Source organism: Taeniopygia guttata, chromosome 4 (assembly GCF_048771995.1).
Source record: "Taeniopygia guttata chromosome 4, bTaeGut7.mat, whole genome shotgun sequence".
NCBI lineage: Eukaryota > Metazoa > Chordata > Aves > Passeriformes > Estrildidae > Taeniopygia > Taeniopygia guttata.
Window position 1 is genome coordinate 27,950,345 of NC_133028.1, and position 12,776 is coordinate 27,963,120.

The 12,776-nt window shown below is 34.0% G+C and overlaps 1 long non-coding RNA gene across 1 annotated transcript in view; it reads left to right on the forward strand.

Annotated features, from left to right (window-relative positions):
* Positions 1-12,776, forward strand: part of LOC115494805 (uncharacterized) — a 62,645-nt gene that overhangs the window by 1,585 nt on the left and 48,284 nt on the right. The window contains exon 2 of the long non-coding RNA XR_005980337.2: positions 103-158. This is a non-coding gene — a long non-coding RNA (uncharacterized lncRNA). The remainder of the gene's footprint in view (positions 1-102; positions 159-12,776) is intronic.

Sequence of the window (12,776 nt, forward strand, 5' to 3'; positions counted from 1 at the left end):
ATTATTTTTTTAAGAATTATTTTTCTTTAGCTAAACTTCACTTAATATTCCATCATAAACCTTTGGTTTTAATTAAATAAGGTGTTCTCTCTTTTATTGCAGAAACCAGTCACAAGGAATAAAATTGAAAAATTTATAAGTGGGGACATATTTAAAAGGTATGAGATTATTAGAACATGATCTTTATGTGAAACAGTTTCAAAAAGAAAACTTATTTCAAATATTCTAGTGCTTGATGAATAGCTGAAAAAAAGACCTTCATAGACATTGTCTGTGCATTTCATGTCTAAGAAAACTGAGGGCAGGCTGTCTCCTGAATATCTTTCCTTACTATCACATCTGCAGAAAGGGGGGGAATAACCAGAGTTTGAATACTTGTTCAAAACCTGCTTTAATAAAACTTTGCAATGGTAGAATAGAAAGAACATGTGAAATCAGAACATTTAAGTCTGAAATCTTGGTAATTCTATTTGATCTTGAACAATAAATGGAAGGGAAAAAATTAGTAGAGGAATGGAGTACTAATGAGAAACCAGGAAATTCACTAATAAGACCAGTTAATACCACTTCCACTGTGGTCAGAATGACTATACTAAAATGATATAATTTATCTCCTTGCTATTTCTAAGCTTAAGTCAAAGACAAAGGTGGTCTTTTTCTTAACACATCTGTAACTCAGAAAACCATATATCTCAAAGCTACGCTATATAAATCAGATATTCAAACAGCTCCAACTTTCATTTAGGTAATGTTAATTGAAGAATTATAATATTCTATTATTATTATATTTTATTTCTAAGTAAGATCAATTTAGAAAAAAAGCAGACATATATAATATTATTTATTTACAACATAAAACATTTTTGTCATACTAGTGTAAGCTGAATACACTCCATGACATATTGTAGAAAAAGAAACGAATATGTTATTTCCATGATCCTATATAAAGTGAACTACCAAAACAATTTAAAAACTAAGAAGAATGCAAAGTAGTCCAACAATTTCTGTTGTAGCAGTACACAGACATTAATATAATGCAGATGTAGATATTTTCAGACACTCTTTATTTGTCTGAAGATCTGATGGTCTTTTCTAAACCTCGAACTACACATGCTGGTAGGCTCTTCCATAATTTAGTTCTTGCTCAGTCAAATCCCTACATAAAGCAATGAGAATTTATCCAAATCTCACAGCGGGTTTATAGGAAATTATTAACATAATATAGCTATGGTTTACTGAATGCAAAATTCAAGTAACTTCTGTTGAAACAGTATCTGTGGACAGACCTAATATGTTTTCATCCTTAAAAAGCAATCCTGTTGAAAAACTAATGTGTTAAATAAGAAAAAAAAAAAAAAAAAGAACACATGAGGTTGAACTCTTATTTGTCCTAAGACATAGAAGTTGCCATATTCCTTGCACAAAAACACAAAAGCTTTCACTAATGTCTTCCTTTTTTCTTAAAGAGCATATTTAAACCTGATCTATTTCCCTTAAAAACTGAAGAATAGGAAAAAACCCAACCCTATTTTGTTTAAATACACCTGGAACTGCCAAAAGTACTGCAAGACAGAGACTAACAGCTCTATTTTAAAAACCATTTTCAAACTTGCAATGTTTGCTTTTGTTTCACAGTGGAATTATCTGATTTCATGATTTCCTTACTTTCACATTTCATAGGTATCAGGTATATGATTTTATTCTTGCCAAGACATTTTATGAAGATGTTTTGGATTTCATAAAATCATTATAAAACACAAGAGGGAGCAAGTGGAGGGAAAGAGAAGCATCCATCAGGCACACAGAGACTGGTATAATAGAATGGCTGGGGATCAGGCATGGGGGAAACATGGATTTCATGTACTAGCCCTGTTCAGGGACAGACCATGGTTCCTATATCCTTGATAGATTCTGGAGCATTGAACTGCAGTATAAATGTGCTGCATGAGGAAGTCTGAAAAAGACCCTTTACGATTTCCAAGTTGAAATAAATTTACAAGTGACCATTTCAGAAAAATGAAATTAATTTGAATATATTAAAACTATGTCTATATGCACAATTCTTCACTGCCAAGACTTTATGAATAGGATACAACTGGAACTGCTTGAAAAAATCGTCATCCAAATCACTAGGAGAAGGAAACATATCTGTGTGTATCACCATGAGAAATAATGTTGGGTTTTTTTACTAAAAACAGCACCAAATAAAGTAAATTCTTCTAAATAAAAAATTTATTTGGAATTTAATAATTACATTTCTGCAATTTGGAATATTAAATTCTAATTTTCAAGGACGTAACTCAATAATTTAGACAGAAATATTAAAATAATTTTTTAAGAAGCCCTTAGTTTTGTGTTGATTATAGACATTCTTGTTCTCAGTGATGTATTAATGAAGAGATTATCATTAAGCCTTTAAAAGGTAAAAAGAAAGTTAAAGCCCTTTTGTTTTTTGTTTTTTTTTTTAAGATTATAGCTTTTTCACAGAAGACAAACTCTCAAAATGAGGTTGCTGCTGAGGCAGGCCCAAGAACCAAAATAGTATGCTAAATGATGGATTAAAAGAATGCAGTGACTTCCCAAATGAGTAGATGATAACACTCAGGCAAATTGCCTATTTTTAGAACTGTTTGTTCTATTTCCTGTTTTGAGATTTTTGATCATTAACATTCTGGTTCAAATGATCAAAAGAAGGATTTTGTTTATAACATAGTAGGCTATTTGAAGTGTGTCTGTCAGGGTTGATTACATTTTCCCTAAAATGGATTGTTAGCCATTGCTCCAAACAAATGTCACTTGTTTTCAAGTTTCAAATATTGGTAGAAATGTCTGTGTCAATATTTAAAAACCTTTTCTTCACTAATATTCATATTAAATCCTTTCAGGCTACTCTGTTTAAGTAGAGTAAAACATTTTAGAAACACTGAAGATAAAAGAAGTTAAATGTTCAAACTTTCCTCAAACTAGGACTCGAGTGTACCTGTTAGTGGACATGTTTGTTATGTACACATCTTTTCTTATGTTGGCAAATTGATGACAAAACCAGTAAAATTACTATTACTGCAGGCCCCATGGAAATAAAACCTGTCACAATCTACAACTTCATATTTCTAGACAACTAATACTGAAGTTCAGCCAGACATTGTAAAGCAATTTGGTTGAGAGTGTCACACAATGATATAAACTGAAGATAAAGCGCAGTTTCAAGAGCCCATCAAAGAATAAGTAGTTCTAGTCTCTCTGGGATATGCTATCCAGATTTTGGCATTGCTTCTACCTCTCAGCAATTGATCAGTATATCTGTCAGAACTTGGCAAGAAACACAGAAAGCTGTGTATTGCTTAACTATATTTTACATTTCCTGTTGTGAAGACTGCATCTTCTCTTTTGGGGATATCTTTCAAGAAATTATTAGTTTTTAAATCAAGCCCCTGTGAAGACAGTTTTTCTTTTAAAAAGTACAAATTTCAAACAGAAGTTTGAAGATACATTAACTGCCCTCTGTTTTCAAGTACTGTACAAAAGTACAGTGGTTAAAAGTACTTGTGGTTACAAGATGGATTAAAAATTATCTTATGGGTGCAGGTCATAATTTTTATTTCCATAGAATTGACAAGCACTGATAAAGAAGAATACATGCTTGCATATGGTAAATACTAAGGATGGTGCCATTAAATATTGAGTATGAGTAGACAATAAACAGCCAGGTTCTTCAACATTCTTCATCTCTCAGTAAAGACAATTCTTTCCTTAAATCTCATATATATGAATGCTCCTGGAAGGATGTTAAAGTATATTTACTTGAAGAATCACATTTTATTGCTGTTAATGTTCTTGTGATAGGATCTAAATAGTTCCCTAAACTCAGGGGAGATACTTCAATTTAAAGTAGTTGAGGATTGGGTCGTGTTGTTCCAGACTTGAGCGAGATGTTTGGATTCATCATTTCCAATTGCTTTTGGACCTGTGGAATGCCAGTCTCTCAATGGCTGTGTTATGCTCAGCACAACTTGAGAATTTTCAGACCTAGAACTTTAGAATCATTAAGGCTGAAAAAGTCCTTTAATATCATCAATTTCTATCATTAATCCAGCACAACTGTGTTTCCTCACTAAACCATATCCCCAAGTGCCACATCCATGTACCTTTTGAACTGTTCCAGGAATGTTGACCACTTCCCTGAGTAGCCAGTTCCATTGTCTGACAAACCTTTCAGGCAAGAAATTTTCCCTAATATTCAATCTAAACCTCCCCTGGAGGAACTTGAGGTTATTTTCTCTCTCCCTCTACTGATACTGATTTTGTGGTATCTCTGTATTTGTATTTACTATCAATTATTTTATATTGGACCACCTATCTAAAATATAAGAATATAAAATAATATACAGAATAAAGAATATATAAGAATATAAAAGCTGTTGATCAATTTCCTAACCTTCATTTTGTGGCTGGATGCATAAGAACATTCAATAACCCCTTGGAGCTCATCATTCTTTCTCATTGTAATAACATATAAATTTTTAGTTGGTGAAACAAAGTGCTGGAGAAACACAGGGCTCTATTTTTTCTATTTGGATATGCACACTCTGATTAACATCTCTACAAAATCTGTAAAGTTTGTGCAAACTCTGCCTTTATTTTCTCTTTTGCAAAATACCCTAAAAATTTACCCTTTCTTTATCAATTTTCATTCCACTACTAACCTGTTTCATCTTCAGAGTCAATAAGAAAATACTTAAAATGGTAATGTGTTTGTTCTTAAAACAAACCAAGAAAGACCGTTTGTGTTTCCTGAGAAAATACTTGGGAGACAAATATAATTATCACTGTTTTCTTATAGAAACCACCAGTTACTGAAAATAAATTCAGACTTGCCAAACAATAGGGAATTATTGACTTACTTCAGACAAATTCCTTCCTGGTATCATTTTATTTAGTATGATTAACCTTAGCTGTACTGACTTAAAGCACTTTGCATGGTCATGAGAAGAAAGTTTGTCTTTAGACATTCTAACAGTGCAGATAGTAACCATAAAGATAAATGAAACTTAGTGGGAGAAAACTCCACAGCATAACATTTTACTAATATTACCGATGCAAAATTATTAAAAATTTCATAATCTTAATGTATTAAGTACCTAATATGTAACTAACATTGTTTATTAGTATATTTTACCAATATACTAAAATATTATAAATACTTCAATAATATCACAGATGTTAAAAGCCTCCAGGGTGCAAAGGTATGCATTTAAACATAACTCAAATGTTTGAACAAAAGTATATTTGCAATTGCATGCTGGTCTTTAATCTTAATGTATTTTATTCAGAATTCTGATGAGTTAAGGAGAGTTCCAATTTGTGGTTCATATTAGCTAAGGTAGCAAAGTGAGAATGACCTTTCCTCCATCTGTACACAGATATATCAAGGGCTATTAAACAAAGATACAAACACTGGCTTGAGTTTCTTGTCTAAACTTTTGAGGAAAGTGGGGGACTGAAGACAAGAATTAGCAGGAAAATCCTCCAGGTGAGGGGGTCTTGCAGTCTTTCATGACTCGCCACTACCAGGAATCTGCTCTTTGCCACTGTAAGACACAGAATATTTGGCCTGACTTTGCTGTACAGTACCATCATTCTTACATCATGTTTTCTTATGACTTTTGTTGTACAGAATATCCAATTCAAATTCAAGAAAACCCAACATTTCTGACAATCTTATGCCTGTTTCTATTTCCATCTTGGAGAGACAGAAGTAAAAGCTGAAATTTACAATATTTGTTAGCATTTTAATGGAGTGTCTATTTTCTCTGCTTCCTAACTTATCAAAAATCGAGAACACACAACATTTTTATGAGCAAACTTTTTTTCCTAATTGATCTTTCTGAAAAGAGAATACAGTAAAGCTTGGGTCTTCTGGAACTCAGAGAAGAGTTCTTTATTTTACTAGGCAAATGTGCACACTGTGTAATGAGCAGTGGATGAGGTTACAGTGGCAGGAATGTGTTTGGTCACTCCAGCATCTGGGCTGGTGCTGAGAAGTCTGCTGGTTGCTCTCTCTTGAGTGAGATGGCTTGACTCTGTGCAGATGCATAGTGAAGGTAACCCCTCATGCCTCTTTCTGCAGGGGAAGTAAAATTGTTCATCCCCCCCAGGAAATTCATTATGCTTTCCAGGGGAAGACTTCCTGCAATCTCTTCTTTATGGTGGGAGAGACCTGATCCACAGAGAGCTAGATAATGCTGGGAGAAAACCATGTGGCCTTTCTTCCTTCTCCCTCTTTTTTCCATATTTCCAGCAAGTATTAAAATTGCAATGGTAATTAGAGGGATGCAGTGATGAGAATAAGAGGGCATCAATAGCAGCAGCAAGTTTTTCAATGGTGGTTTCCATCCAGGAATGGGATAGGACTGTATTCGGTGAGTGTAGTAACTTAATTTAGTTAGGGGATAAGGGCATGTGCTCATTTCTTTTATAAATCTGAACAAAGACATATCTGCAACACAAGCACCAATTGGGTTGGGAGATAACAACCATATGTTATGTACCAGTGTAACCACATTCTATACATCTCAGCTTATGCTGAGCTATATATTTCTTACTTTTTCCTTTTTAGCTCAACAAAACCCAACAAAACTCAAAACCCTTCAACATTTAAATTAAAAACAGAGGATTTGGTGGCTTCTACATTAATCTGACCACAGAACATATAAGGAAAATGAAATGCAAGTAATGTCTCCATGAAATGAAATATCTGATGTGTAACTGCTGATGACTAAGAGTTAAATTTAACATTTCTGCAAACCATTTAGCTAGTTCAGTATTTCACTCTCCATGAATAGCAGCGATAATTAAAGGAGATTTCTTATGGTATTGTCTCTTACACTTAGTTGTTCAGTGCCTAAAAGTCTTTGAGCTTTCACAGGATACTCTCAGTAGCTTTTACCCTCCTTCTACTCTCCAAGACAAGTACTCCTAAACTGGCAGCAACCACTCAAAATTTAGACAAGACAGATGTCTGCAACTCTGAACATATCTCACTAATCTGAGAAACTGGCCTCAAAGAGAAAGGAGTTTGAGGAAAGAGCTGGGCCTAAACAACTTAGTTTTGAAAAACAAAGAAGACTAAGCAACCAAATTGCATTGAGACAATCAGGAAAAAAAAAAAAAAAAAAAAAGGAAAAAAGAGCTCAAAGACCACAATTTTCATCCACACTTCTAGAATGGGAGTTTTTTTCACTCCAATAGTTTTATTTTTTAAAGCTTCCTTATTAGTTGTTTCTAACATCTAATACCATGAAAAAAACTAGAGTGACATGCTTTGATTCTGTTCCTTTAAAATTTTATGTCCTGGCAAGACTTCTTCCATTTTATTCAAAATAGCTTGTAAGCCAAGACTCAGTTATTCACAGAGCCTTTCATGCAACACTTGCTGTACCAGTGTCTACATGATCTTGTGGTCTACTTAGTCTGGTCTTGGGCCATAGTACTCATGTCTGCATTGGTGAGTAGTGTCCAATGAAAGTAAACCTGTAGAGGGAAACAGCTAAGGAAGTGAGATCTACATTATATGCCTGTTAGAGGCCGTGTTTCTTTAACTAGTGGGGTGCCCTAGGCTGGATGTATTTGGTGTGCTCCATGTGATGCAGTTTACTTTCACCAACATGCTCCTAGATCCTGCTATTAAAACATAGTAAATAGGAATGACTAGGAGATTTGCCTCAAAAAAATGCTTTGGATTTGTATTAGACTGCTAATGTAGATATATTAGGAATCTAGTAAAAGAATAAACTTCAGTAAGGGAGTTATGCAACAATCCTTCTCAAGGGAAATTTTGGTTGGTTTTATTGGTTTTATGGGCAGATGGGAGCTTAGCCTTTTTGATCTTGATTAAACATTAGAGTGGTGTGCTAATCTTTATTTAAAGATTAGTAAGAAAGATTTTATTGAATTCATTATAATTGCCACTATGATATTTTTTCACTACAACTGCATTGCTGATTCTGAGTAGAAAACAAGATCACATACAGCTTTCATCTTGAAGAGTTTCCACTTCCCTTTTTGCAGAATGAATATTCTATTCATCCCTTGCTGATGCATTCTTCCTCTTTCCATTTTTTGATATTTTCATTGGCAATATTTGGTTCTTGCATGATATTCTAAAATAGAGAACATTTCTCCAAATTTAGCTTAGCAAGACATTTTTCCCTCTCTCTCACATTCCCTACTTAGTCTGACTACCATGATTGTTCAGAACTTCCCAGCTGCTCATCCTTCTAAAGTGGCAAAACTGACAATGATAAAGACTGTTTTCACATCTTTTTTCAAGACCACATGTTTAACTTGATCAAAACCATGATAAGCACAACAGTAGTCTTTGAGGGTGTGCAATACTTGAGTAACAATGATTTTTTCCTCAGAGAGAAGCACTCTCAAATTACAAGGGACAAAAGAAACAAAACATACCAGAGTAAATAATAGCATTATGTGTATTTTTTTTTTCTCATTATAAGAGTGAGAGTAAAGGAAACTCTAGATAAATGTTCCATAATTTATAAAAGCAACTCCAATTAGAGTTTCTATATAAACAAATTTTAAAGTTTCAAGGAACCTTCCCACTGAACTAATTAGATAACTGTGGAATTTGGTTTTGGAGCAAAAGTTTATGCTGGTAAAACAATCTAAAATTAACATCAACATACAGTGCAACTAAGCATTACTAGTAAAACTGTTCTTTAAAAATCATTACCTGATTTACTAATTAGATTTTTATAAATGTCAAAGGAACAAGGAAACTGCATCCGGTTATAAAGAGGGTAAAAAATTAAAAAAAGTATATTTTTCAAGTCACTTGAAAGAAGGTGGTAATGAAAAGATACCTGACAAAGAGTGGCAAACTTACACAGAAAATATTTGTGGGGAATATCAAAGAGTACTTACATATAAGGGAAAAAGATACCATCTATCTATCTTCAAAAAGAAGAGAAGTAAAAATGAAAGGAAGTAAAAAAAAGAGTATCTGCTCTATTAAGATCTGAGGACTCCAGCAGTTTTTCACACCTAAAACAGGTTGGAACCAGACCTGAAGATTCAGCAGATGACATATTCAAAGTAAAAAAAACAGGAACTGTTTTATTCTACCTCCCATGACTAACTGATATTTAAAGGTAACAGAAGATAAAAGAGATATACATAAACAAGAGAAGAATTTTGATAACCTTATTTTGTCATTGGATAAGTCAAAGAAGAAAAATACAAAATTATCAATGTTTAATATGAGTCCAGCTTCCATACCCTTTATACCACACTATATTTGTAAGATTAGTTTACATACTAGGGAAAGGAGAGATTAAAACCAGCTTTTCTGAGAGAGAGGCAGGCATCTGGAATGCTTCCCAGACATCACAGAAAATTCTCAAACAAAGCTTGTAGGTGTTCAAAGTGATAAATATGTCAAGTATGTGTATTGTATTCTTTTACATGGAGTTTTCATTTCAAGTTATTTCCTCTATTTGTATGTTTAGTAACAGAGACATACAAATATGTCATCTTGACATATGTCAAGATAAGGTCTATCACTTTCATATCCACTGATTTCCACAAAGCTTTTCTTGTAATTTCTCTTGTCTTTAATATATCAAATTTTGCATTAGAAATGGACAGTATTTTTATAGTAGATATGAACACTTGTCTGTCTAACCAAGATCAATGCTTTAGTTGCCTTGGCTAGGCTCATAGACATCCTATTTTCAGTGAACTCACCTTTTCTATTATGTGACAGCTAAGTTTTAAAGAAGATATTATGGTAAATTCTCAGTTACTTGGTTTCCTCTGTGTGGTAAGAAGACATGATTATTCTTTTCTTACAATGCAAGATAGTAAGTACTGACTCTGTGCTGATTTTCTAAATTTCCTAGAAGACACCAAAAAGCAAAAGTTAAGAACTTAACAGAGCTAGCACAAAGTTATTGTGCTTATCTAAGGATTCAAAGCAGAGCACAAATGGAAACACTGAAATATGCTGTTCTGCATATCTGGGTAACCCACAAAGCCAATTAGGTATGATTTCTAAAGATCAAAGTGATTTTTAAATTTTTTTTTCCCCATCTTGCAGTCAGAAAGAACTAGCCTTCTCACAAAACTTCTCATTTTGGAGAGAAGGTGTTCCTGGTACATAGTGGCCCTTATGATTAAAACAGAGTAAACTGTGCATTTTATCAACCTGAAAAGCTGAAGATAAAGACCTGTTCACTTTAGTCAGTACTACCTTCTTGGGTATACTTCCCACATTCACATGCCTTGCAGATGAACTTCAGGGAACAAGGGAAGAAAATCCTAATACCAAAGGACTAAAAGGAAGGTCCGCAAATTGTTATGGCCAAGTCTGGCACAGCGTTCTCTTACTGAAGCAGGGTTCCTAATGGAGATCAACTATAAAAAGTACTTAAGAATGTATAGGAAAACAAGTTCCTTCTGAAAAGGAACTGTAGGGATGCAAAACAAGTTCTTCTCAAACCAAAGTACAACTTGAAATATTTCAGCAGCTCACTAACATTCTTATAGCTAAATACTACCTATATATAATGCTTTTCATTTACTTTTTGTGACTGATTCAAATTTTATAATCAAATCTCAACTCCTATAATAGTAATAAATGTGGGGTTATATTTTTAGGTTAGGTAATTCAGAGAAAATTGCCAAATATGTAACAGGAATATTTTTGAGAAGCATCCCAAGTAACAAAACTCTTAACACTTGTGAATCTCAGGACTTTAAGTTACATTCCTTAGTAAGAGAGAAACCCTCATGAGTCAGAGCAGCTGTCACAAAGGACTGTGATGCCTAGGTAACTCTGCTCAGAAAGGTGTAATTACATTGGCATTTCTGAGGACATGACAGATATTATTAAAACATAGAAAGAGGGATGTAGCTTTATACTGTAATTTAGTTATGTCACAGTTATAAATTAATATAGTAAGAGATTTACAGTGAATACAACTCGAGAAAAGTTTTGCCAAAACATTTTTCTCTTTTAAGCAGCCCTATCCAGCTAGCAGCATGCATAACTGAATTTCTCCTTCCACACTTGTAGTTCAGAAATTTAACCTCACAAACAGATGGAAGCAATCATGTATCACATGGGGTTTGAGAGAACTAGAAAAATGAGCTGGTCTGCAAGATGAAAAATCTTGAGAACAACTGAGTTACAAGCTCAGTTTTCAGGTCCAGTTTCTCAGTTCATGAGATTTTGCTCACATTGCAATAATATTTTCCCATTCCAGCATAGTTCAAATTGCAATCAGCACATTTAAAGCCTATTCAGAATAGGAAACTTCAGGAAGATTAGGAAATTAATTCTGATATACATAACTAAATGATCTCCCAATACCATCCTTCGCAAGATAATTTTTGGGGTCAGATCTTCAATCCTGAAGGCTTCTTTTTCACCTTGAGCTCTCTTTCCCTCTGCCCCCTTTTTTTTTTTTTTTCCAGGTACCAATATTTGTAATTCAGGTTTAGTCTCTGCTTTGTCATGGAATAAGTTTGTTAATTAAATACTTCACAATTTACTTCATTTACCCAGTTCAGAGAAACCCTTAAGGTCTCCTACTTGTCTGAAAGGCTGTTAAAGGATCCCATGTGGGTTTTCTACTTTCTGTCCAACGTGCATACCCAGGCCATGTGATCCAGAATAGACAGAGATCTTCATTCTCCATCAGTGACTTGACTTTTGCCTCCTGACTAAAAGTGAGAAGTTGAGTCAGTACAAAGACTAAACAGAACAAGGGAACACTTTGGGACAATAAGGAAGCTTCTCAAATTTTCTGGATTTGATGATGAATTATCCCTTAATTAATGATGAGGGGGTAGGGAGAAAAGATTTGCTTTCTGTAGGCTCTCCAGAGATTTATGAAGTACATTGTAGAGGATAGGGCACAGGGTCAATCCTCTATCAGTTGAATTTGACATTATAGTTTCTTCTAATCGCTATTTTTTACCAGTTATTTTAGTCTTCAAATTTAGGTTGGAGAAAGAGAGGACAAGCAAAGTCTAAACATGTCAGATCATAATCAGCAGCAAGAGATACCAGACATACTTCACCTCACCATAATTTTCACCCATCCAATCCAGCCATCCTTTTCAATTGTGGATTTATTTTAAGCTCCAAAACGCATATGGGTACACAGGGTGCAGTACTCACACATGCTAAATACTGGGTCCTGTAGCTACCCAACAAACTCCAGAGATGCCATGGAGCATGTTGAGCTGTATTGGATCATATCCAATAACACACTTAGATTCCCCTGCTATGAATCATGCTGTAAGTCAAGGCCTAGTTTGGTGTAGCATAGCTTAGCTTTGGTTTACTGAAGAAATTACTGTTAATGCATAAGAAGGTATATAAATAGGGACTGTACAGAGGAACATGAGGTTTCTAAACAGAAGCACAACCACCACACACTAATACATAGCCTCTACTAGCTGCTAGTAAAGGTCATTCTTTAGCACTCTTAATTCATAAATATCCTTATCAATAGTTTTCTTGTGCATGGCAAAATAAGGTCTGATGTAGAATGATTCTGTGACATAAATCATATATTGGCAAAGAGGTTATGAATTGTTCTTATGAATTGTTCTGGTAATCATATGCCAGTTTGTCACATGATGCAGTTGATGTGACTGGTTAACATTCAGTAGAATGAAATTATAGATTTTTTAAAAGGTGCTTCATCAAAAAAATACAAATGAACAATGGAAGAGTAATATATATTATG